The following is a 15,024-nucleotide window of genomic DNA, read 5'->3' on the forward strand; positions in this document are numbered from 1 at the left end:
GTTACTTAGCAATTAATTGTGGTGAAACACATTAAAATATCCTGTGGATGTGATGGGTAGGGAGGTAAATGACTTTTAATGTTTTGGTTCCTTTCACATCTTCAGACATCCCAAGACACTTTGCAAGCATCAAAGTCCAATAACTATTGTAATGAAGAAATGTTGCAACCAATTTGGCTATTATAATGTCATTCATAAGTAACTCATTGGGTGTGATGCATTTTGAGATGACCTACCTATGGGAAGGGTGTCATACAAAAGCAAATGGGGCTCAGTCGGGCAGTCCTGAGAATCAATGCAATGATAGAAGTGCACAATTCTATTGCAGATTATCACACCAAACTCAAAGAGCCTGCTTGCTGTAATAATTTCTGTGTACACTTGGTTAATTGGCTGAATGCTTCAGTAAAAGTTACCAGCTCCACTTAAAGTTGTCCTGCACTGCTTAAAGCTAAGATACGGTTCTTAATGTGGTGATGCATCATGGCTGGAACAGGGACTGATTGGCATGTAGGAAATGAATCTGATCAGGGAAATGGTTAAGAATGCCACAACATGAGAACAGCAGGCTCCATGATTTTTGAAAGGTGCCCAGGAGGCCTTGGTGGAGGAGGTGACAAGCAGAAGAGATGGTCTAAATACATAGAATAATGAGAGGCTTTCCAGACATAGGTGGCAGTGGGAACAGATACCATTAGTGATCAATATCTGGCTTCAAGGGCCTCTGCAGCAAGGGTTCACAGTTGCTCCACCTGCTTCCCTCTGTCAGCAGGGAATGGAATGTGGTTATATTTGTTCAAATAGAAAGCCTCAATGAAATTCCTTACTAAGTTCTAAATGCAAGACATAGCAAATACCCCTACCTCACTCCTCAAGGGAGAAAGGTGTACGGCTATGGTCATCTTGATAATCTCTAGCAATGTAGTCTTTATCCTGCAGTCAGGTTGCAGTTCTGGCTGGAGAAGGTGGCAGAGGGTTTCCTATTGAAATGTAGATATAGAGTCATAGAGATGTACAGCTTAGAAACAGGCCATTCGGCTCACCACATCCATGTCGACCAGTGAGTACTCCTCCACATTAATCCCATCTCCCAGCACTTGGCCTATAGCCCTCTCTGCCTAGGTGATTCAGCTGCTCAACTACAGACTTCTTAAATGCTTCAAGTGACACCCCCCCCCCCAACACTTTCATCACTCTCTCAGGCAGTGCATTCCAGGTACTCACCACCCTCTGCATGAAGAAGGTCCTCCCTCATATCCCCCTCCCGAATCTCTTCCCCCTTACCCTAAATCTCACACATTGTTCAGGTTAATGCATGAGAACACTCTGGACTTACTTCTCTGCTTCTCTCTCCTTCTCTGTCCTTGCAGCTTGTCCTGTTCTATGTGTCCGCACACTCTAAGTTGTTCTCAGTTCCGAGGGGTCTGAGAGACACTGGTTTGTGCGGAAGGCCTGAAGTCGGCAAAAAGTCCTTCAGCGCCTGCTTACATCTTGAAACTAATGTAAAAACTGTCAAACGCCTGTTGACTTGTGCCGACCATCAAGGAAGATGAATCAGGGTCTAACTTGGAAGTTGGTTGCAAGTAGTTGATGTTCTCTTTTAAACATGCTGCAGGGAGGTGCAGTGGTTGCTGAGCCAGTTCTTGCTGCTGTTGTGTGTTCACTTGCATAAGTTTAATTGAGTACAGCATCATGTGATTCCTTGTGCAACACACAAAGCACTGGAGGAACTCAGCGGGTCAGGCAGCATCTATGAGGGGAAATGGACAGTTGACGATTCAGTCCAGATGAAGGGTCTCGACCCAAAACGTTGACTGTCATTTCCCTCCCTAGACGTTGCCTGACCCGCTGAGTTCCTCCAACACTTTGTGTGTTACTCCAGGTTCCAGTATCTGCAGTCTTGTGTCTCCATGTGATTCTTTGTCCCTGTTCTGCTACTCAGTAAGTTCTGGATAATGCTCAACTTTATATCATTTCCTGCCATTCCAAACATTTATCAGTCTCCAGTATACTCAACAACTGGGTGGAGAATTCCAGATATTCACAATCATCGAAGTGAAGACATTGCTCCCAATCTGTCCCAAAGAGTCAACTAAAGTGAATACGGTGGCACAGCTGGTAGATCTACTGCCTCACAGCTCCAGTGACTTAGGTCAATCCTGACCTCTGGTGCTGTGTGGAGTTTGCACATTCTTCCAGTGACTCCATGGGTTTCTCTGGGTGCTCCAGTTTCCTCGCACATCCCAAAGATGTAGGCTCTTCAGTTAATTTGCTGCTGTATATTGCTCCTGGTGTGTGGGTGAGTGGTAGAATCTGGTGGAAGTGGGAGAGTTGACGGAGTGTGGGGAGAACAAAATAGGATTAGTGTGGGATCAATACAAATATGTGATGGTCAGCACAGAGTTATGGGCTGAGGGATCTATTTCCCTGCTGTGTGATTGTATAACTTCTTGTGTTAAGACTATGGCCCTTAGTTCTTTGCTCTCCAACTGGAATAAACAGCCTCTCAGCATCAACTCTCTATAACTGTTTTAATAAAATCACCTCTCATTCTTCTAAATCCCTTAGGACAACCCCTCATCCCAGATTTACTCTCATGCTGCACAGCCTCTAAGGGAAATAAGTATTTTGTCAGGAGTGAAAATCAAAAGTGCAAGCGTGGTATTTCAGATGTGGTCTCACTGATGATCTGTAGAGTGCATTTTCCACTGTGCCGCTGTGTAGTAAAGAAATTAAATTTTTTCATTCCTCGCTGACCTTCATATTAAAATTCTATACCTTTTGTACAAAGAACACCCCTAACATTTGGAACAGCAGCATTTATTATTTTAATTTTATTTTAAAAGTATTTGGTTGCTCTTTTGTCTGTCGCTCATCTGACCGTATGTTCACTGATGTTTTCACTGCAGTCTCCAACCAAAGTGTTTCGTGGGTGCATTTTTGTCCCTAAACATTATCTGTGGCATCAAAGTAACAGGCTGCACCAATCCCAATCTCATATCCAAGTGGCTTTTGTTTTGGCTGGAAATGTGTAAAACTGTAGACAAAGCACAACACCAATCCTCCAAGCTCTCCTCGTCCAATTGATCTTACTGCTGATATTGAATTACACAACGGTACAATATTCATATTTGCAGCAGAAATTGGACTAGGAACAACCGTCTGGCTTCTCAATCCTGTTCCACCATTCAGTCAGATCTGATGTTAGGCTCAACTCCATTTTGCTGCCCATATTTTGTAAACATTGATTCGTTCTGGTACAATAATCTAACTACTTCAATCTTTAATTTGCTTATTGACCTGGCATCCACAGGTCTCCGGGGTAGAGAATTCCAAGGATTCATAACACTCTTGGAGAAGAAATTCATCCTCATCTCCATCTTAATTGAGCAACCTCCTATTTTGAGATTATACCCTCACACCCACCCCCGGTTCTAAATTCCCCCAAGGGAGGCATCTGCCCTGTTAAGTTCTCTTGGAATTTTACATGTTTCATTGAGATTATGCCCAATTCTTCTTATCTCAAGAGAGTATGAGCCTCTGCTGCTCAATCTGCCCTCACTGGATCTTGCAGTATATCTCTTTCCCAGTCTAATGAATGGACCCGAAACATTAACGGTTTCCACAGATACTGTCCGACCTGCTGAATGTTTCCAGCATATCCTATTTCAGATTTCCAGCATCTGCAATATTTTACAGTATTTTGCAGAATATTACAGTATTTTAGCGTAGCAGTTAGCGTGACGCTATTACAGCGCCAGAGTTCGGGGTTCGATTCCCGTCGCTGTCTGTAAGGAGTTTGTACATTTTCTCGTGTCTGTGTTGGTTTCCTCCGGGTGCTCTGGTTTCCTCCCACATTCTAAAAGATGTACGGGTAGGTTAATCTGGGTTTGAAAAAAATGGGCGGCACGGACTCATTGGGCCAGAAGGGCCTGTTACCACGCTGTAAATAAAATTTAAAATTTAAATTTAAATTTTCATTTACTGTATTCAAATGGCTTCTCTTGTTTATTTGTTGTTTCTGTATGTTAACTTTCTGTGTTTCTTGTGCAAGGGCACCCTGATCTCTTTGTACACAAAGACTTAATAGTCTCATACCACTTAAATAATACTGTTCTACTGTTCCTACCATATTTCCCCTAATCATACTCCATCTGACGTTTCTTTGTCCATTCACTAACCTGTTTGGATTCTTTTCCAGACTTTTTATTTCCTCACAACTTGCTTTCCCAAATCTCATTGTACTATAAGCAAATTTGGAAATACTGCACTCAGTCCCTTCATCTAGATAATCAAAGCCCCAGCATTAATCCCTTAGGCACCCCATGAGATAGTTTGTCATCTTGAAAATCCCTCCTCTGCTTTCTGTCTGTTAACCATATTAATAATTTCCCCTCAATATTATGAGTCATTATCTCATGTAGTAGACTTTTACTCAGCACTTTACCAAATGCCTTTATGAAATCCAAATAGACCATTTCTGTGGTTCTGTTTTATCTAACCTGCTACTTGCATCCTCAAAGAACACCAAATGTGTTCAGTAAACACAATTCCCCTTTAATAAGAACTTGTCACTGCCTAATCATACCTCAGGAGTATTATTGGAGGATGGAGACACTGAGATACACACTGTGAGAGCATATTGTTGTCCTTGACATTTGCTGTCTGAATTATCACGTTATTGCTTTTTTAACCAAATTACTTCAAAACAAGGTTTCTCAATATTATATTATGCTTTGAGACAGACAATGATATACGTAATTATCTCCTGATAATTTAGCATATCAACTGCCTTGGATAAATCAGACAGCTATTTCTGCTTACCTAATCTTCATGCAATTATCACAAAGTTGATCTTTATGTTCTTTATACTCGGTTTCAATTATCTATCATTCTTTTTATCCATTTTCCATTAATAGAAGAGTCTAGGATCCGAGAGCACACCCTCAGAATAAAGGGATGTCCCTTTAGAACTGAGATGAGGAGGAATTCCTTCAGCCAGAGGGTGGTGAATTTGTGGAATTCTTTGCCACAGAGGGTTGTGGAGGCCAAGTCATTGGGTGTATTTAAGGCAGAGATTGATAGGTTCTTGATTGGTAAGGGGGTTAAAGGTTACAGGGAGAAGGCAGGAGAATAGGGTTGAAAAACAAATAAGCCATGATTGAACGGCGGAGCAGACTCAATGGGCTGAGTGGTCTAATTCTGCTCCTATATCTATAGTCTTATGGCCTTGTCTGTCTATCTGCCTATCTATCTGCCTCTGTCTATTTACCAACTATCTCCTCTTTGTCCATCTATCTACTTATCTATCCATTTATTTATTGGGATACTGGCATTGCTGGTGAGGCCAGCGTTTAATGCTTGTCCCTAATTGCCCTTGGGAAGGAGATAGTAAGCCATCACCACAACCTGTTCCCCCATGTCCCTCTCCCCACTACTACAATTGAGTCAGGAGACCAAGCATGTGAGAAAGGCAGAAGGGCATGCTGGGAACCACACCAGGCATACCTAAAAATGCCAGTCTGGCAAAGCAATAACATAGGATTATCAGCAAAAAAAAAGCACACAATAGCCAAAACTAAGCAATCCTACAACCAAAGGATAAAATCCAAGCTCTGCAGTCCTACCACATGGATGGTGGTGGACAATTAAACAGTTAACAGGAGGAGGAGCCTTCAAGATCATCCTCGTCCTGAATGATGTCAGGGCCCAACATGTGAGTGCAAGAGACAGTGCTGAAACATTCACCGACACAGTCAGCCAGAATTGCCAAGCGGATGATTTATCTTGGCTTCCTCCTGAGATCTTCACCTTCACAGAAGTCAGTATTCAGCCAATTCGCCTGACTCCATGTGATGTCAAGAAACAGCTGAAAGTACTGCATGTAGCAACGGCAATGGGACCAGGCAGCATTCCACTGTAGTACTGAAGTCCGGCACTCCAAAATAGCTGGGCTCTAGCCAAGCAGTCCCAGTACAGTTACAACTCTGGCATTTGCCCAACAATGTGGAAAGCTGCCCAGGCATGTTCACAAAAAAGCAGGACGTCCAATCTGACTAATTACTACCAATCAGTCACCTCTCAATCATCAGCAAAGTGATGGAAGATGTCATTGATAGTGCCATTGTGGCATTTACTCTCCAAATACATGCTCACCGATGTCTAGTTGAGTTTTGCCAGCACCACTCAGCTCCAGATTTCCTCAGGACGTGTGCTAAAGAGCTCAGAGGTGAGGTGAGTGTGACTGGCTTTGACATCAAAGCAGCACCTGATGAAGTGTGGCATCAAGAAGGCCCGGTAAAGCAGGTCAATGGATATCAAAGGGAGCAAGGGACCTTGCACAAAGAAACTCACTCATGGTTGTCAGAGGTCAATCATCCCAGTTCCAGGACATAAATGCAGGAGCTCCTCAAGGCAGTGCCTCAGGCCCAAACATCTTCAGCTGCTTCATCAGTAACCTTCCTTCCAGCATAAGATCAGAAGTAGGGATGTTCGTTGATGATTCTTCCACAATATTCAATTCCCTTCACCGTTCCTCAGGAAATGAAGCAGCCATGTCTGCAATGCAATAAGACCTAGACAACATTCAGGCATGGGTTGACAAGTGGCAAGTAATGTCACACAATAACCATCTCCATCAAAAGAGAATCTAATTACTTCCCCTTGGCATTCAAAGGTATTACCATCGCTGAGCTTCCAGTTTTAATAATCTGGGATTCATCATTTACCAGAAATTCAACTGGACCAGCCACCTATATTCTGTGGCTACAAGAGCGGTCAGAGGCTGTGTGCCCTGCCATGAGCAACTCGCTTCCTGACATTCCAAAACCTTTCCACCATCTACAAGGCACAAGTCAGGAGCATGATGAAATACTCTCTGCTTTGCTGGGATGAGTGCAGATCCGATATCACTAAAGAAGCTCAACACCATCCAGGATAAAGCAGGCCACTTGATTGGCATTCCATCAATCACCTTAAACATTCATTCTTTACACCAACAGTGCACAGTGGCTACAGTGTGTACCACTGACAATGAAAAAACAACAAGATGCTGGAGGAACTCAGCAGGCCAGGCAGCATCCGTACAGAAAAGCAGATAGTCAACGTTTCGGGTCAGGACCCTTCAGGACTGAAGATAGGAAAAGGGGAAGCCCAACATATAGGAGGGAAAAACAGAGCAGTGATAGGTGGACAAAAGAGGGGAGGTGGGGGTGGGCACAAGGTGGTGATAGGTAGATGCAGGTAAGAGATAGCGATAGGCAGGTGTGGAGGAGGGGAGAGCAGATCCACCAGGGAATGGGTCAAAGGTATGGAGGCAGGTGCCCCATGGGGTGAGGGGAGGAGGGGAAAAGGAGACAGAAAAAAATGGTGAGGACAAATAAAGAGATAGGTTAGGAAAGGGAAGAACGGAAAAGGCAAGGTGGGGGGGCTTGGTTTACTTAAAGTGGGAGAATTTGATGTTCATGCCATTAGGCTGTTAGGTCTCAAGATGGAAAATGAGACGTTACTCCTCCAGTTTGCATTTGGACTTCTCTACTCGCCTAGCAGACAGCAGGTCTACCACTGGGAAGGACAAGGTCAACAGGGACATGGGAAAACCACCACCTGCAAGTTCCCCTCCATCCTGGAAATATACCGCTAGTCCTTTTTCACTGGGTCTAAATCCTGCAACTCCCCATCCAACAGCTTTGCAGGAATTTTGGGAATGTCCAACTTCTTCAACAGAAAGACTGTATGGTTGAAGAAGTTGGACGTTCCCAAAGACAACTAGGGTTGGGCAATAAATGCTGGCCTTTCCAGCAACATCCGAAAAATATTAATAAGTAAAACAAAAAAAATCTCTTTAGTGGCTGACATATTCTTATTGAGATGTGGTGCCAAGAACAGAATGCAGTAAAACAAAGCATTTACATTTAAAGTGCCATCATTCAAACTGTCCCAAGGCAGTGTTGTAATGTATGGAATCTCGCTACCCATTTACACATAGGAGGCTCTGACAGGGACCCATGTGATAAAGTCCAGATAACCTGTTCAGTGAGTGACAAACACCTCAATTCAGCAGGAATAATTCCATGTTCTTCTGAAAATCAGTCTCACAGGTTATTTACAGTCAAAAGAGGGCTAATGTGGTCTTGGTTTAACATCTCATATGAAAGATGGCTTTCTTGATCAGATAGCACTCCCTCAGTACTGCACTGAAATGATATAAATGGGTTAAGCGGTCAATTACCTGGAGTGTGACTTGGACCGACAGCTTTCCCAGTTTGAGACAAGAGCCAAACTGACACCTCAGATGGTATTTATAGGGTGTTTGGCTGAGGTTTTATATAAGACCCTGTTAGGCTAAAGGCTAATGGTCTATTTGTCTTTTAGGTTTCACTTTGTTACTTTGCTTTAAATTTTATATACATGGACTGCCAAGTCACTTTGCTTCCCTATATTTCCTAACTTCTCACCAGTTTGAAAATGCTCCAATTTGTCTTTTTTTGGTTCAAAGTGAATGACCTCACACTTGCCTGCATTAGCTCCATCTGCCATAGCTTTGCCCAGTCACTTAGTCTGTCCGCCCACGCACTCAATCTATTCAAAAGAACAGAACCTTATTTATTACCTAGAAAGTAGTTCAAACCTTTCCTGACACCCTTGGAAGCATTGCGCTATAACATATGTTGTTCCTTAAACACTGAATGTAAAGGCTTTGGGATATTTATGGGCCCACTCATAAAGATGTCAGAAGTTTTCTGCAGCCCCGTCATCTTCAACTAGTTTATTGAATAAAAATGAATCTGATGAAAAGTCTGTGCAAAGTAAAACAAAATACTGTGTAGGTTGGATTGTTGAGAGTCTATCAAGTGGTAGACACTCCTGGGGATTAAACCTAAATTCATTACATTCCCAACATCTTCTGGTACTATAAAAGAGAGAGAAAAGTATATATTGTTTTAATATCCTTAATATCCTTTTGTACATTTATGCACTTTGGGGATAATTTTAACTTTAAGCATTTGAGTAAAACCGATGTCAAATGGGCACCTATTAATCACACCACACAACTGTCCCTTCGGGTGAAGTCAATGAAAGAAATAGCTTAGCTGTGTGTATAACAGGGTGGGGTGGGAGTCAATTTGGTACTATCGTTTCCTCCTATCCCTGTTTATTTTCTTCCTGAGATTTAAATTTAGCAACCTGAGTGATAGAGAAATAAACTACGGAAACAGGCCCTTTGGCCCACCAAGTCCGTGCCGACCATCTTCCACTCATGTACACCAATCCTACATTAATCCCGTTGTATTCTCCCCACATTCTCATCAACCCTCTCTCAGAGTCTACCACTCACTTACACACTAGGGGAAATTTACAGCAGCCAAATAACCTATTGACCCACACATCTTTGGGATGTGGGAGGAAACCGGAGCACCTGGGGGAAACCCACGTGTCCACAGGGAGAACATGCAAATTCCACGCAGACAGCAACCAGGGTCGGGATTGAAACCGGTTCACCCTGTTCTGATGTTAACAATCATCACCCAGTGACCAAGCCATGCGTTCTTGGAGTGAAGTGGAATCAAACTCCCTTAATTCTGTTTTGACTATGGCTGCTGTTCACTTTGTTACATTGCTACACTTTGAAAGGACTTTGTTGGTTATGCAGCATCAGGAGATTGTGAAAGGTGCTGTATCAGTGCGATTTCTTTCAGTTGATTTACTCAAGCTCTGAATATTTCTGGCTACTGTGTTCAAGTGAGTCTTCCCAACTTACAGAAGCAGCCATCTTCCAGTCGGTCAAGTGAGAATGGCAAGTTAGATGGTTCTTCACTCTTCATTTTTGTGCTCTGGACATGTGGCCGAAAAGAACAAGACTGGGACTACTCAGATTCCTTTTATTGAGACTCCTAACACTAACAGAGAAGATACTTGTACCATCATTGCAGGCTGGAGTATTACTCAGGCCCTGAGGGTGAAAGATCTGTGCATTATCCCATTTAGGAGTCCGTTTAGTTGGTTCTGACCCTCTTGCTTACAATGCACAGTCTGAATTTATATAATGTGTCATAATGTGTTTTTGTTAATAAATACGTGGAAAATGCACACAATTGTGGTCATGATTCATCCCTCAACCAACACGACCAAAACAGATTAAGCGTCTATTTATTTTGCTACATCTGGAACCTTGTGGTGTGCAAATTAATTGCTGTCTTTGTCCATTGATAATGCTTCAAAAACCAAATCTTTCATTGGATTTGAATGGAATTGGGGCATTATGAAATCACGAGAAGCAGATAGCAAAGAAAATTATTTTTGTTCTTCATCAGATAGCTCCTGTGTTGATATAGGATAACACTCCTTATAGATAAATAGGTATTAAGGTAGGTCTTTTTTTTGCAATTATAGTGTTCAGTGCATGAGTACAAAAAGAGGATTGAATCCTGCTACTCATGATTGTTGATCAGTCCCGAGGTTTTTCCTATTAAAGCTGTGCAATAGCGGAAACTTTGGGTGGGTTTGTCCAGGAGTTTTTGAGGAGGAAATTGTGAGGTGCATAAATAAGAAGGTTGGTAAACTAGACCCTGTGTAAAATCTGGGCTGACACACCCTCCTAGTCCCTGTGGCAATGTGAGGAAAGGCAGCACTTATGTCACTTCTACAGAGAGAGGTTAATGTGCATCGAGGAACCTGTATGACAGAAAATTTATTTTGTTGTAGTTGGAGACTGAGTCAGTAAATTGCCAAATGATATTCAGGCTAATTTACCGTTCTTGGATGAATGAAATTAAAGTTACTTTTCTTAAGCTTCTACTTGCAAACCAAGTATCAAGGCTTTCCCACAGAGAACAGTGTTAACCTTACTTTCTCTCTACATCTGCTCTTACTGTACTGAAACTCATTGGCCAAGACACTCCCTTGGGACAAAAATAAAACCCGTTGCATGTAAAGGAAGCATCACTGCTGGTGTCATTAAAAACTGTAGGTGCCTCAAATACTTTGGCATCTTAAGATGTTGGTGAGCTGGCTTTTCTGCCTGGAGCTTCAAACCTGTTTTAACTGCAGATGACTTCGCGATGGGCTGAATTCTCCAAGAGGGATTTTATTCAGGAGGATTAGTTTGCGCCTTTGACTGGGCACTGAAATTCAGGTGGGCAGGAGTGGGCAGGAGTGGGCAGATTAGATTGTGCCCAGATATGAAATTATCACCCCACATGAAGCCAATCTGACTACAGTCTATCAGAACCAAACCACAATGCAGTCACTCACAATTCTCTCTGTTCCTGACTCAGCCTCACCATTACCACAAAAATAATAATTTCAACATACCATTGATACTATAGGGACGGCACAGTTGGCACAGCTCATGGAGCCACTTCCTCACAGCACCAGAGATCCGAGTTTGATCCTGACGTCAGGTGGAGTTTGCACATTTTCCCCGTGACTGCGTGGCTTTCCCTCGGGTGTTCCGTTTTCCTCTCACATCTCAAAGAAGTGAGGATTGGCAGATTAATTAGCCATTGTAGGTTGCCCCTAGTGCAGATGAATATTAGAACCTAGGGGGAAGTTGATGAGACTGTGGGGAGGATAAAAAAAGCCCGATTAGTGTAAATGGGTGGTTTATGGTTGGTGCAGACTTGGTGGGCCAGGAAGCCTGTTTCCATGCTGTATTTCTCTATTGCAATTGAATTTTTTTTCTAGACATGGTCCATGTTCATGTTGACACTAAACTACCCAACAGGTAATTGGTTTGTTATTGTCACATGTACCAAGATACAATGAAAAAGATACAGTGATTTGCATGCCATACATACAGATCATTTCAAAACATAAGTACCTTGAGGTAGTACAAAGGGAACAGCAATAACAGAATGCAAAATATAGTGTTACAGTTACTGAGAAAGTGCAGTGCAGACAGACAAATAGGGTGCAAGGGCCACGATGAGGTAGATTGTGAGATCAAGAGTTCATCTTTATCGTACAAGAGGTCCGTTTAAGAGTCTTATAACAGCAGGATAGAAGCTGTTCTTGAGCCTGGTGATGTGTGCTTTCAAGCTTTTGTATCTTCTGCTCGATTGAAGGGGGGAGAAAAGAAAATGACTGGGGTGGGAGGGGTCTTTGATTCTCTTGGTTGCTTTACTGAGGCAGCAGGAAGTGTAGACAGAGTCAATGGAGAGGAGGCTAATTTTCATGATAGACTGGGCTGTGTCCACAATCCCCTGCAATCTCTTGCACTCTTGAGCAGAGCAGTTGCCATACCAAGCTGTGATGCATCTGGATAGGATGCTGTGTATGGTGCGTCTGTAAAAATTAGTGAGGTTTATCGGGGATCCCCATGTTATGAAGCAAACTGTGTCTTACGGATAGGTTTAGAGTTAGTCTGCACTGAATCAGTCTGTTGTATCTCAGTTCATTCTTACTCACAAAGACCTGTCAAAAAAAAAGACTGCTGCTTACTTGTTTTGGTTGCTTACTGGCAAATATCTACTGTGAACAATGTAGATACATAGCTGTTGAATGTGAGGGCCCCTTGTGATTCAGTCAAACTGAAAGGTTGGGGGAGAGGAAGGGAATGAACCTTTTACTTCAGTTTTGGTTAGTTTGCGGTCAAAGGTTGCAAGTTCTGCGCGGTATTTTCAAACTTGTTTTGGAGATGTGGGCATGTTGCAAATTACTTTTCTCTGGTAGAAAATAAATTGACACGCATCTCCACGTAGTTGCACGCATGAGTGCCACCCATGAGGAGTGCGGGCTCTTTTGAAGGCCGGGACTTTGACTTCTGCAGAGACTGATGCCACTGTTTTGTTTGATTCAATAAAGGGTGACAGTTTCCTGAGAAGTGATATGGGAGTTGGGGGAGTAGTCGGTAGAAGGAAGGGGGCTGGTTGGTGTCACGGTGCATGGGAGGGATAGAAGGGGAGAGTTGGAGCTGTTTCCATTCAATAGGCATGAGGTTCTTTGGCTGCCCAGGTGCCCCGATGCCCATCACAACCAGCATCACGTTTGGTAGTCTGGACTCTCACCTTGCACTCCCTTTGAGCATAAGAAGATATAGGAGCAGGAGGAGGCCATCTGGGCTGCCGATTCTGCTCCGCCATTCAATAAGATCATGGCTGATCTGGCCGTGGACTCAGCTCCACCTGCCTGCCTCCCCATAATCCTTAATTCCCCTACTATGCAAAAATCTACCTACATTTGTCTTAAATATATTTAATGAGGTAGCCTCTACTGCTTCCCTGGGCAGAGAATTCCATGGATTCACTACTCTCTGGGAAAAGCAGTTCCTCCTCATCTCTGTCCTAAATCTATTGTCCCGAATCTTGAGGCTATGTCCCCTAGTTCTAGTCTCACCTACCAATGGAAACAACCTTCCTGCCTCTATCTTATCCATCCCTTTCGTAATTTTATATGTTTCTATAAGATCCCCTCTCATTTTACTGAATTCTAGCGAATATAGTCCCAGGCAACTCAATCTCTCCTCATAGGCTAACCCCCTCATCTCCAGAATCAACCTGGTGAACCTCCTCTGCACCACCTCCAAAGTCAGTATATCCTTCCTCAAGTAAGGATACCAGAACTGCATGCAGTGCTCCAGGTGCAGCCTTACCAGTACCCTGTACAGTTGCAGCATAACCTCCCTGCTCTTAAATTCAATCCCTCTAGCAATGAAGGCCAATGTTCCATTTGCCTTCTTGATAACCTGTTGCATCTGCAAACCAACCTTCTGCAATTCATGCACAAGTGCTCTCAAGTCCCTCTGCACAACAGCATGCTGCAACCTTTCACCATTTAAATAATAATCTTTGGCTTCAGGTGAATTTAATCCTGACCTACATTTCAGTGCCTTGACCTCGAGTGCCTTTTACCTGACATCAGTGGGGGAAGACAATGACCTAATAACTGGATTGGTAGTCCTGCTGGCCCATTGTGGGGATGTGTCCAGCTCCATTCTGAAGGGGGCCAACAGCCATGTAACTGCACTGTGTAATGAATTGACCTGTACGATCGGTATGCAAGACAAGTTTTTCACTGTACCTCAGTACAAGTGACAGTAATAAACCAATACCAATACCATACATCCATTAAGCTTCCATTAATATGGAAAGTAGATCTATTTGATGGTATCAAGATCCTTTTTGCCATTTGGGTGATAACCTGCCACAGCCAATGGTGTAGGCATTGAAGCCAACTCCATGGGAGATGTGGAGAAGATGCTCATCCAAATCTAGTGCTCCACTATTTTAGGAGGTGGTTATCCAGAACCAGGGCCCAAAAGCCTAATTTTCAGCCTGCTACCCTCCCTCCCTGCTCCTAACCATCCAACCTCTCATACAACTTACCCTGCTGACAGAAACTCCAGGCTGATCTTCAAGGTCACAGACTGCTGGTCAACATTGGGATATCTGTTCAGCACCTCCCCTGCAGAACTGATAAGGCCTTAAAATTAAGGAAGTCTCTTTGCTACCACAATAAGGGGCAAAATGTCAAAATCAATCTTCTGTGTGCTTCTACAAGTCAAAATAAAAACAGTTTAGCAGATGTTCTTTCAAGAAAATTATTTAGTAAACCCCTGGCTGTACCTAGCCAGAGGAATTCCAGGTAAAGATAAAATTCCAACAGCTGCAAAAAGCATATGATGGTGGCTTCGGACCGGGAGGTGTTTTGTGGAGGCTTTACAGGAGGGAAGGGGTTAATTAACTGTACAGGCTTGTTTGAGGCTAATCTGGAGCGCCAATCTATAGTGCAGTTCCTCTTATGAGTCAGATAGGTTCGCAGTCAACCTTTAACAAAGGTCACAGAAACTTTGGTCTCGTATCATACCCTGGAACTCACACTGCAGAGAGCTTTAATCAGGATGTGAGCAGCCCACACAAACACGGGAGTGATCCCTCACAAACACAGATACTATCCGCACATCCCTCCACACCAGACATTTTCAAACCAGCGCCCCAGATCATTTCTCACTGATAACCTGGAGGCACTTGCTCTCAGCGATTTAAAACATCAAGCTGAAAACTTTGACTTATCAACAGGAATTGG

Source organism: Pristis pectinata, chromosome 4, assembly GCF_009764475.1.
Source record: "Pristis pectinata isolate sPriPec2 chromosome 4, sPriPec2.1.pri, whole genome shotgun sequence".
Classification (NCBI taxonomy): Eukaryota; Metazoa; Chordata; class Chondrichthyes; order Rhinopristiformes; family Pristidae; genus Pristis; species Pristis pectinata.